This window comes from Myxine glutinosa, chromosome 2, assembly GCF_964187855.1.
Source record: "Myxine glutinosa chromosome 2, kmMyxGlut1.1, whole genome shotgun sequence".
Classification (NCBI taxonomy): Eukaryota; Metazoa; Chordata; class Myxini; order Myxiniformes; family Myxinidae; genus Myxine; species Myxine glutinosa.
The window spans coordinates 134,846,868-134,858,875 of record NC_136262.1 but is presented as its reverse complement, the minus strand read 5'-3'; the positions used below and the strand labels follow the sequence as shown (position 1 = coordinate 134,858,875).

The 12,008-nt window shown below is 46.3% G+C and overlaps 1 protein-coding gene across 2 annotated transcripts in view; it reads right to left on the bottom strand.

The window, feature by feature from the left end:
* RSPRY1 (ring finger and SPRY domain containing 1) overlaps positions 1-10,488 on the bottom strand; it is a 242,018-nt gene extending 231,530 nt beyond the window's left edge. Inside the window, exon 1 of one of the 2 annotated variants that reach the window (XM_078771686.1) lies at positions 10,117-10,488. The gene's annotated coding sequence lies outside the window, so the exon portion shown is untranslated. The remainder of the gene's footprint in view (positions 1-10,116) is intronic. The other variant, XM_078771685.1, reaches the window with a different exon arrangement.
* Between the last annotated feature and the right edge of the window lie 1,520 nt (positions 10,489-12,008).

Genomic DNA, 12,008 nt, shown 5'->3' with positions numbered 1-12,008 from the left:
TCAAAATTTCATATTGGTTAATTCCTGGTGGAACCTTTCGCCATATTTCAACTTTAATTGAAGTGGGAAGCGTGGGGTTTGGTGATGATGCACCATCGACTTTGCTCTAATAATATTAGTTATGCCAATGAGGTATAGGGAAATAATAAATGCCTGGACAGACACTTTACACACACACACACACACACACACACACACACACACACACACACACACACACACACACACACACACACACACACACACACACACACACACACACACACACACACACACACACACACACACACACACACAGTTTGAGGCTAGGGGATCATAGTCACCAGTGGGCATGTCACGCCACAAAAGGTGTGCATTTAAAGTCGCCGGAGGCGTTCCCACAAAAAAGAAGTGCAAAACGATTCTTGAAAGGCTTTAACGGTCAATGATAAAGAATCACTTACAAATTATAGTATCCAGATCCTCAACCAAATCAAATAGATTCGTCCGTTTCACACACATCCACAGGGTGCGATTTTAAAATTTTCCAGTGAGGACGGGGAGTAAAATCGACCATCATGGGGGTATTTTTTTTGTTATTTCTGACTTTTGCAACATTACACGCAATACATAACAATAGCGATATAAATGTGAAAAGTCACATTACCATTAAAATATATCGCTAATACATTTCTCACACTGAATAAAAAAAAGTAATGAAACAATAATCTCGGAACTATTTAAGCTCCACATGTACAGATTCAAAACGTATTACCACTTCAAAGTTTGACAGACATTTCTACTAACAAAAGTGAGATAAAAAAACAAGAGCGAAAATTGCTTTACAATATATGTATGTATGTTCCCCTACCAAGTTTCATTTCAATATCAGTGAACACATCCCTTTATTTGGGCGTCGTACGATGGAGCATACATTTATCATTTAAAAATGGCAGACGTTAGTTAAAATTTTACAAATTCAATCACCATTGATACAAAAAAAAATTGATACGGGGAGGGGGGGGGGGTGGGGATGGCAATTTCAAGTTGCAGAGCCATGGATTTAAAAAAACAAACCATAACAAACTTATTACAAAAAAAAAAAAAACAGAGCCAGGGTTAAGTAGAAACCAGAGCCGGTTTTTTTTGTTTTGTTTGTATACAAGATCGAGGCTCGTGAAAGAGCGAACATTAATCACACAGAAAGACAAACAGACACATAAAACAAATAACATCGGGAGCGGTAGACAAGATGGGGAGAGAGGGGGAAGGACACAAACACAACATTTGAGAGCAGGGACCGAGAGACATGGAGACATCGAGAGAACTGTGGGAGGGAGAGGGCTTTGGGGGGTAGGCATGGGAAGGGTGGGGGTGGGAGAGGTATAAAACATATGGACACTGCCAGGACTTCCAGGAAAGAAGTTGGAATTTCAAACAAGGTGGATCTGGGGTGAATTAGTGGGGGTAGAAAAGATCAAGGTTTTGGATGGGGGAAGATAAGAGATGGTGGTGAACAGCTGTTTTAAAGACCTGGAGGGAGGAATGCGATTGAAGTGAGTGTGGGAGTTTGTTCCAGAGGCGGGAGAAAAGAGGAATGAAAGAGTGAAGGTGAGCAGAGAGCCGGAATTTCGGCAGTTTAACCATCAGAGGGTGGCTGGCAGATCTTGTGCGACCTGTAGGAATATTTGGGGGACAGAGCACAGAGAGAGCTGGGGGAGCAAGGCCAGAGAGGAGTCGGTAGAAGACAGAAAGACCACCTACCTGCCTGCGGTGAGTGAGTGAAAGGCCCTCAGAGATAGCTTCATCGCGGGAGATTCCAATGATTCTGAAAGCTTTGGATTCAACAGCGTGAAGCCGAGCCAGGTGTGAGGCAGGAGCACCAGCCCATAGGGGAGAACAGTATTCCATTGAGCTGCGGATGAAAGCCTTGTATGTGGTGAGGAGCTCAGGTGTGCCTAGGAAGGACTTCGCACGACGGAGGATGCCCAGTCGGCGACTGGCTTTGGAGGCCAGCTTGGAAATGTGGTTTTCCCAAGAAAGATCATGGCAGATAGTGAGACCCAAAAGCTTGAGCGACAGAACTTCTTGGAGAGGATTGTTGAGAAAGTAGATGGGAGGGTTGTCCAGTCGATCTTTTTGGAGAGACATAGTAAGAGTGTGAGATTTGTCAGGATTGAAAGACATGTTCCACTTGTTTGACCAGTCTGTGATTTTGTCCAGGTCTTCAGAGAGTGAGGAGGCTGCAGACTGCCGATCTGAGGGAAGAGGAATGGAGCGGCAGAGAGTGGAGTCATCAGCAAAGAGATAGAGAGGATTTTCCAGAGTCGGAGAGATCATTGATAAAGACCAGAAAAAGCACAGGGCCCAGCACACTGCCTTGGGGAACTCCAGCCTGAACAGGAAGGGGAGATGAGAGAAATCCATTTAGGGCCACACGTTGACTACGACCAGAGAGGAAGTCCGCAAGCCATGCATGGAGATTTCCATGGATACCATAGGAGGAGAGTTTGGTGAGCAGAGCTGGGTGCCAGACCGTATCGAAGGCACGTGATATGTCAATGCAGACAGCTCTGATTTCCTGTTTGGCATTGAGGACCTCCATCCATTGTTGAGACAGCAGAAGCAGCATGTCCAGAGTAGAGTGACCTGGTCTGAAACCAAATTGATGATCAGAGATCAAGCCATTGGAGAAGAGGAAAGATTTCATATCCGAAGCAATGATGGATTCCATGACTTTGCTGATAATTGGGAGCAGGCTGATGGGTCTGTTGTTGCAAGGATCTGTTTTTGCACCTTTTTTGTATAAAGCGGTAATGTTTGCTGATTTCCAGGATGCTGGCAGATGACCTTGAGCAAAATATAGGGTGAAAAGAACAGAGAGAGGGTGAGATAGAGCGGCAGAGCAGGATTTTAGGACCCGTGGGCTGATGCCGTCTGGTCCAGTTGCAGAATCAGAGTCGAGGTTTGACAAAAACTCCTCCACCTTGTCAGGAGAGAAGGACACAGAGCCCAGGAGCAGTGGGGTTCGACTGGGAAGGGTGGGAACAGAGAGAGATTGGTTTGGGACTAAGGATTTTGAGGCAAACACAGAGTTGAGGCATTCGGCTTTGTCACGTGCGATGTCAACTGTGTGGCCATTTGAGGTAAGGGAGGGGATGGACGGGGAACAAACACCAGAAACGGATTTGACCAGACGCCACCAGAATTTTGAGGAAGGAGACAGGTTTGAGAGTTCATTCTTGAGTGAGGAGAGATAGTGCTTCCTGGCACTCCTGAGGGTAGACACACACTTGTTCCGAGCTTGGTGGAAGGAACTGAGATTGGAACTGAAGGGTTAAAAACTGAAGGGTTAGGAACTGAAGGGTTAAAAAGAAACCAGAGCCAGGGTTAAAAAGAAACCAGAGCCAGGGTTAAAAAGAAACCAGAGCCAGGGTTAAGAAGAAACCAGAGCGAGGGTTAAGAAGAAACCAGAGCCAGGGTTAAGAAGAAACCAGAGCCAGGGTTAAGAAAAAAAACCAGAGCGAGGGTTAAGAAAAAAAAACCAGAGCCAGGGTTAAGAAAAAAATCCAGAGCGAGGGTTAAGAAGAAACCAGAGCGAGGGTTAAGAAAAAAAACCAGAGCCAGGGTTAAGAAAAAAAACCAGAGCGAGGGTTGAGAATAAACCAGAGCCAGGGTTAAGAAAAAAAACCAGAGCCAGGGTTTAGAGGAAACCAGAGCCAGGGTTAAGAAGAAACCAGAGCCAGGGTTAAGAAGAAACCAGAGCCAGGGTTAAGAAGAAACCAGAGCCAGGGTTAAGAAGAAACCAGAGCCAGGGTTAAGAAGAAACCAGAGCCAGGGTTTTTTTTTTTTTTTTTTTGTATACTGAATCGAGGCTCGTGAAAGAGCTAACATTTATTTCACAAACAAATCAACCAGACAAACAAAATATACAAAAAGAGGGAGCGGAAGACAAGATGGAGAGAGAAGGGGAAGCACACAACCACAACATTTGAGAGCAGGGAGAAGTGTGGGAGGGAGAGGGCTTGGGGGCAGGAGGCGTGGGAAGGGGAGGGGGGGGGGGAGGTATAAAACACAAGGGGACCGAAATTAGCGGGGGTAGAAAAGATCAAGGTTTTGGATGGGGGAGGACAAGAGATGGTGGTGAACAGCTGTTTTAAAGACCTGGAGGGTGGAGTGGGATTGAAGAGAGTGAGGGAGTTTGTTCCAGAGGCGGGAGAAAAGAGGAATGAAGGAGTGAAGGTGAGCAGAAAGTCTTGATTTTGGCAGTTTAACCATAAGAGGGTTGCAGGCAGATCTTGTGCGACCTGTAGGAATATTTGGGGGACAGAGCCCAGAGAGGGCTGGGGGGGCAAGGCCAGAGAGGAGTCGGTAGAAGACGGAAAGACCACCAACCTGCCTGCGGTGAGTGAGTGAAAGGCCCTTGGAGTTAGCTTCATCGCGGGAGATTCCAATGATTCTGAACGCTTTGGTTTCAACAGCGTGAAGACAGGCTAGGTGTGAGGCAGGAGCACCAGACCAGAGGGGAGAGCAGTATTCCATAGAGCTGCGGATGAAAGCCATGTATGTGGTGAGGAGCTCAGGTGTGCCAAGGAAGGACTTCGCACGACGGAGGATGCCCAGTCGGCGACTGGCTTTGGAGGCCAGATTTGAAATGTGGTTTTCCCAGGAAAGATCATGGCAAATAGTGAGACCCAAAAGCTTGAGTGACAGAACTTCTTGGAGAGGATTATTCAGAAAGTGGATGGGAGGGTTTTCCAGTCGGTCTTTTCGGAGAGACATCGTAAGAGTGTGAGATTTATCAGGATTGAAAGACATGTTCCATTTGTTTGCCCAGTCTGTGATTTTGTCCAGGTCTGCAGAGAGTGAGGAGGCTGCAGACTGCCGATCTGAGGGATGAGGAATGGAGCGACAGAGAGTAGAGTCGTCAGCAAAGAGATAGAGAGGATTTTCAAGAGAGTCAGAGAGATCATTGATGAAGACCAGAAAAAGCACAGGGCCCAGAACACTACCTTGGGGAACTCCAGCCTGAACAGGAAGAGGAGATGAGAGAAACCCATTCAGGGCCACACGTTGACTACGACCAGAGAGGAAGTCCGCCAGCCATGCGTGGAGATTTCCATGGATACCAAAGGAGGAGAGTTTGGTGAGCAGAGCAGGGTGCGAGACCGTATCGAAGGCACGTGAAATGTCAAGGGAGACAGCTCTAATTTCCTGTTTGGCGTTGAGGACCTCCATCCATTGTTGAGAAAGCAGAAGCAGCATGTCCAGAGTAGAGTGACCAGGTCTGAAACCAAATTGATGATCAGAGATCAAGCCATTGGAGAAGAGGAAAGATTTCAAATCTGAAGCAATGATGGATTCCATGACTTTGCTGATAATTGGGAGAAGGCTGATTGGTCTGTAGTTGCTGGGATCTGTTTTTGCACCTTTTTTGTGCAAAGCGGTGATGTTGGCTGATTTCCAAGCAGATGGCAGATGACCTTGAGCAAAAGAGAGGGTGAAGAGAACAGAAAGAGGGAGTGAAAGAGCGGAAGAACATGATTTTAGGACCCGTTGCAGAATCAGAGTCGAGGGTTGACAGAAACTTTTCCACCTTGTCAGGAGGAAAGGACACAGAGTCCAGGAGCAGCTGGGTACGACTGGGTACGGTGGGTACAGAGAGGGATGGGTTTGGGACACAACATTTAGAGGCAAACACAGAGTTGAGGCATTCAGCTTTTTCACGTGCGGAGTCAGCCGTTAAGCCGTTTGAGGTGAGGGAGGGGATGGAGGGGGAACAAACACCAGAAACAGATTTGACCAGACGCCACCAGGATTTGGAAGAGGGAGACAGATAAGAGAGTTCGGTCTTGAGAACGGTGAGATATTGTTTCCTGGCTCTCCTGAGGCTGGACAAACACTTGTTTCGGGCTTTGTGAAAGGAAATGAGATTTCCTTCCGTTGGATTTGCTTTCCAGGAGACGAAAGCAAGTTGTTTCAGGGCAACAGCCTCACCACAAGATTCCTTGTACAATGGACGGGAGGAAGGGTATGACAACTGAAGACGAGATGGGATAAATCTGTGCATGAGAGAGAGCAATTTACTTTGAAAGAATTCCCAGGATGAGTTGATGTCAGAGGCGGTAGAGATGGGAGACCAGTCCAGATGATTGATGGCTGCTTGAAGACCGTGCCAGTTGGCCTGAGTGAAATGCCAGACTCGTCGACGCTGAGGAGGCTCTCTGAGAATGGTCAGAGAGATGTCCACTTTGACAAGCACATGATCAGATGAGCCGATTGGAGCAGAAGAAGAGCAGCAGACATTTTCAGGGAAGTTTGTCATAACCAAATCCAGAAGAGAAGATGCTCCGTTGACTGAGATCCGGGTCGGGAAATTGACAGATTGTGTCAGTCCCAGTGAGTCGCAGAAGTCCTTTGCTGAAGAGCCATGGCTGGTGAGAGAGGTACCCACACCCAGCCAACTGGCATGGTGACAATTGAAATCACCACATATGAGGAAGAGAGAGTTGGGATGGGTAGATAGAAGTTGGTCCATATTATCAGACAGCGAGATGTAGATGGAGTCATCGCTGTTTGGTGGACGGTACAACACACATATGAACAAAAGGTGGGAGCGAAGGGGAAGCCGTAGCCAAAGGTATTCCTGGGGGTGAGGTGGAGAGAGGGCAGTGGAGGGCGAGTGAGGAAGAGAGTTTTTTATAAAGATAGCAACCCCACCTCCAGGACGAGGCTCAGGTCTATCATACCGGAGGAGGGAGTAACCTGGAAGAGATACCAAGGCATCAGAGACATCATGAAGGAGGAAAGTTTCTGTTAAGCAGATCACATCTGGTTTGTCAGAAACAACCTGTATGGAGAGATCAGTCAAGTTTGAGCGAAGGCCCTGGATGTTTGAGGTCCATACCGTTAATGAAGAGGAAGGGGGAGCATCGGGTCCAGAACAGGGGGGGGGGAGGGGTAGGGTAAGATGTGGAAGAGGAGGAAGAGGTAGGGAGAGCTGTTGAAGGTGTGTCAGAGATTTCAGAGATTTCAGAATAGCTTGGAGAAAGGGAAGAATGGGGTGGACAAAAGGTTTGATGGAGATTGGGTGAGGCACAGTGAGGTGTTATTTGAGGAGGGGGAAGAGCGAGGCAGAAGGTTGGGGGAGATGAAGGTGAAAGTTGGAAGGGGGAAGAAGCAGGGAGGATGCTTTGAGGAGGGGTGAGAGGGGAGTCTAGGAGGGGAGGAGCGAGGGAGAGTCTCGGAGGGGAGGGATGTGGGGGGAGTTTATGAGGGAGGGGAGGGAAGGGGCAAGGGGGGGGATTTGAAAGGGATGGGTGATGGGGAGGATTTGGAGGGGAGGGGTGAGATTGGATTTTGAAAAGTGTACGATTCATGGGAAACGAACATTTTTTGCAAAATGAGTTCGAGACCTTCGAGTCAAAAATTCGTTTGAGGACACTGAAGGAGGGGTGGAGTTCTGGATAGTTTAGGGAATGTAGAAAGGAGGAACTGTAAGAGATGGTATTATATATATTTTTCGGAATGAATAGATTTGGTGAGCAAGACGAAAGCATCCTTTTGTAGGAAAAGAAGAAAAGGGTGTTATAATATATGAGAGAAAATAGTTGTTCAGGGGAGAGATTATACATTTCTAACCACGTGATCGCGTGATCGTGAACGAAGAACGAACGAACAAATAAGAACAACAAATAAACGAATAAGACCTGGGAAGGAAATATTTTTTGGGTTTTTTCTTTTTTTGAGTAGAGATATTAAACAAGGAGGTATGGGGTGAATGACTGGGACGAAACAGAGAACGAAAATAATTGCAGCGCATTCGACGAATCGCTGAGAGAAAAACAAAACCACAAGGTCAGAGACGGTACGGTAGCCTAAGCATACGAGTACTAGGCCGCAGAATACTCGATATGCATTAACCGACGATTGTGTATACATGTACGAAAAATTAGCAAAATTTTCCAAAAGATACGCTATAGGTACACACACCGAAAGATAGATAGAGTCTCGACAAAAACACAATTGAGAAAGATCACTTAGCTTCGAAAGCGTGAGCGCATGGAACAGCTTCGAAAAGACGTTACCTCGCCGTGATCTCGCCTTTGATCTCCGATCTCGCCGTGATCTCCCGGTTAAGAAGAAACCAGAGCCAGGGTTAAGAAGAAACCAGAGCCAGGGTTAAGAAAAAAATCCAGAGACAGGGTTTAGAGGAAACCAGAGCCAGAGTTAAAAAAAAAAAAAAAAAAAAAAAACAGAGCCAGGGTTTAGAGGAAACCAGAGCCAGGGTTAAAAAAAAAAACCACAGCTAGGGTTAGGGTTAAGGTTAAGAAGAAACCAGAGCCAGGGTTAAGAAGAAACCAGAGCCAGGGTTAAGAAGAAACCAGAGCCAGGGTTAAAAAAAAAAACCACAGCTAGGGTTAGGGTTAAGGTTAAGAAGAAACCAGAGCCAGGGTTAAGAAGAAACCAGAGCCAGCGTTAAGAAGAAACCAGAGCCAGGGTTAAGAAGAAACCAGAGCCAGGGTTAAGAAGAAACCAGAGCCAGGGTTAAGAAGAAACCAGAGCCAGGGTTAAGAAGAAACCAGAGCCAGGGTTAAGAAGAAACCAGAGCCAGGGTTAAGAAAAAAACCAGAGCCAGGGTTAAGAAGAAACCAGAGCCAGCGTTAAGAAGAAACCAGAGCCAGGGTTAAGAAGAAACCAGAGCCAGGGTTAAGAAGAAACCAGAGCCAGGATTAAGAAGAAACCAGAGCCAGCGTTAAGAAGAAACCAGAGCCAGGGTTAAGAAGAAACCAGAGCCAGGGTTAAGAAGAAACCAGAGCCAGGGTTAAGAAGAAACCAGAGCCAGGGTTAAGAAGAAACCAGAGCCAGGGTTAAGAAGAAACCAGAGCCAGGGTTAAGAAAAAAACCAGAGCCAGGGTTAAGAAGAAACCAGAGCCAGCGTTAAGAAGAAACCAGAGCCAGGGTTAAGAAGAAACCAGAGCCAGGGTTAAGAAGAAACCAGAGCCAGGATTAAGAAGAAACCAGATCCAGGGTTAAGAAGAAACCAGAGCCAGGGTTAAGAAGAAACCAGAGCCAGGATTAAGAAGAAACCAGATCCAGCGTTAAGAAGAAACCAGATCCAGGATTAAGAAGAAACCAGAGCCAGGGTTAAGAAGAAACCAGATCCAGCGTTAAGAAGAAACCAGAGCCAGGATTAAGAAGAAACCAGAGCCAGGATTAAGAAGAAACCAGATCCAGGATTAAGAAGAAACCAGATCCAGGGTTAAGAAGAAACCAGAGATAGGATTAAGAAGAAACCAGATCCAGCTTTAAGAAGAAACCAGAGCCAGGGTTAAGAAGAAAAAAAAACCAGAGCCAGGGTTTAGAGGATACCAGAGCCAGGGTTTAGAGGAAACCAGAGCCAGGGTTAAGAAGAAACCAGAGCCAGGGTTAAGAAAAAAAAACCAGAGCGAGGGAAACCCCCCATCCACCAGCCCCACTCCCCCTACCCTTACCCCCCCCCCCCCTCCCCATTGAATTGCACACCCAGCTTGTCCAGCCAAAATTGTCTCGGTCCACCCACAACTTTTTGAGATATCTTGCTCACAGACTAAACAAACAGACAGACAGACAGAGGTGAAGACACAAGGTCCGTGCACCTTCAGTGGTGGAGGTAATTAGGGATAAAAGGAGGTGTATGGGATGCAGACCATAAAAGGAGTACAAATGAGTTAAAGCAAAGGAAGTTTTGCTGCACATATGTGCAGCACTTTGCTGTGGGTAAAACAGGATCACTGATGCAGTCGGGACACCCTTAAACTAGTACAGATCGGGGAAGGAATCGAAAATGTCACCTGGCTCACAATACGGCGCAATCGTATCGATGGCCGTTGGTGCCGATGCTTCGTATGAAGCCTGTGGCTGCATCATTTTCTGGGAGTGCGCTGATGCAGTGCCCCCTATTACCAATACGGGTCTCATTTTGTCGACATCATGGGGATGCGCTAACAGTAACACTGACAGTCGCGACGGACCAAAGAGCTTGTTTGGTTTTTGTTTTTTTACTTGGCGATGACGAGATCTCGAATCTAGGACACCGAGCGATGCGATCAAAGGACAGAACCGTGGACGGTACGTTACAGGTGCAGGTTTTCTTACCTCATCGTTCAGTCAACTGTCAACCAACGGGTCCTCGTCGTCTCTCTGCTCTGAGGCCTTCACACATCGCCTTACAAGTTGTCGTCTTTGGGTGTGCGAAGGAGACAGAGACAGACAAAAACAGCCACAGAGAGGCACGGACAGAATCGTGTCTTCGCTGCGCTCTTTGTCGTGTCCAAATCGATCGAACTAACCCGAGCTGTTCCCTTGTTCTCGCTACCTTATCCTCATCTAATGCGATTACAACTGCTACTACCTCAACCTCGTTAAATGTACTCTTTCTTTCACCATCAGCAACTCGTTTCCTCTGAAGCGTGATGCTTCCTCCTCTTCCTCCTCCGCCCCTTTACGACGTAGCTTCTTCCTCTTCCCGTCGCCAAACCCCGCCCACGCCTGCCTCCACTTCCAGCAACCCGAACTCTCCCGATTTTGAGACTGGGGCGGCTGTGCTTACATTATACATACCAAATCATTTCAACCGCGATTCCCAACAACAACGCCGGCCTAGACTCCATATGCTGGCCTTCGCGAAGAGTCGGCGAGCTATCGCCGGCACCGTGAACAGATTACAAAATTCCTGCTCCAACGCAAATCGAACGACAGGACTGACCGGCCGGTTCGTGAAAGACTTGGGCCAACAGCTTCCCCCGGTCAAACAAACAGGCAGACAGAAAAACGAGAGAACACATAACCTCCACTCCACCGCGAAGGACGTGAGAATGAATAATTGTCCACGATAGGGAAGAATAAGACTCCTAAACAACAGTGTATTCGCTCGTTCTGATTTTCATCGAGGAGTCTCTGTTGAAGGTATCAATGGCAAATGCACAAACGGTTACTTGACTTATTGCTTAGCCCCAAAATATGTCTTGGGAGTTCAAAAATGATATGATGAGATGCTCTTCACATCCTCGTTCAATTTAACCAGACCTCAGAATACATCTATGATAATTCGGCAATTAGGGAACGTAGAACACGCACAATGTGTCTCACAGTTCAACAAGTAAGCTTTCAGCATTACCAGTGAATACCTGAGTGTAGGGTCCCTGTATATAGAGAGTTGTGTCAACTCAAATTTGGACGCCATTTTGTGTCTAAGTGTGTCGGATTAGATATACATGTACATTCGCGATATGGGGTGATATATTCTAAACCTGCTAAAAAAAAAATTACTACACATATTTAGTCTTATTATTACATACAGGTGATATTTGTTTTGTCAAAAACTCAGCTATTGCCGTGAAAAAGAGCTGTGTGGTGATATTAAAAGTGGTATGGCAATGCATATTACAAGCCAACACTGCATATAAGAGCTAACATTATAAGTAAGACAAACCAATGCTGTCGTTCTCTGAATTTTAATAACTTTTAGAAAGGAGTGTGGGCATATCCAATATTTTTTAAAGGGTGCCGAGAGCAATTCCGGTGTAGGACTTCCAGCCGACATATAGTCTAACACACTTAAAACAAATTCTGTACGTGGTATTGCCATATTTCTATAGTGTACAACTTTAGTTTTATCGACATTTATATTCAATTTCCATTGTAATGATTTAACAAGCTGCAAGTCAGCTTCTGTCTCTGACATAAGGAAAACGTCATCGGCATCTAGTAAGATTGAAACGTTCATTTATTCCTACACCCTTGCCCAGAACTCTGATGGATATTGCCTGATCGATTAATATGTTTCATAGCTGGCGACTTAATTAACACTTAATTTTCGACTGCGCCAAGCCGTAATTAAACATAGAAAAAACTTTTAAAAATACCTGCAGTGTGCACAGTTCGTCTAGTCGAACAGATATGGAAAAGCACAGATAAGACGTCGTATTCACCATAACTTGTTTAATTTCACCAGGAACACGATGAGGCCAACACAGTAAACATTCAGT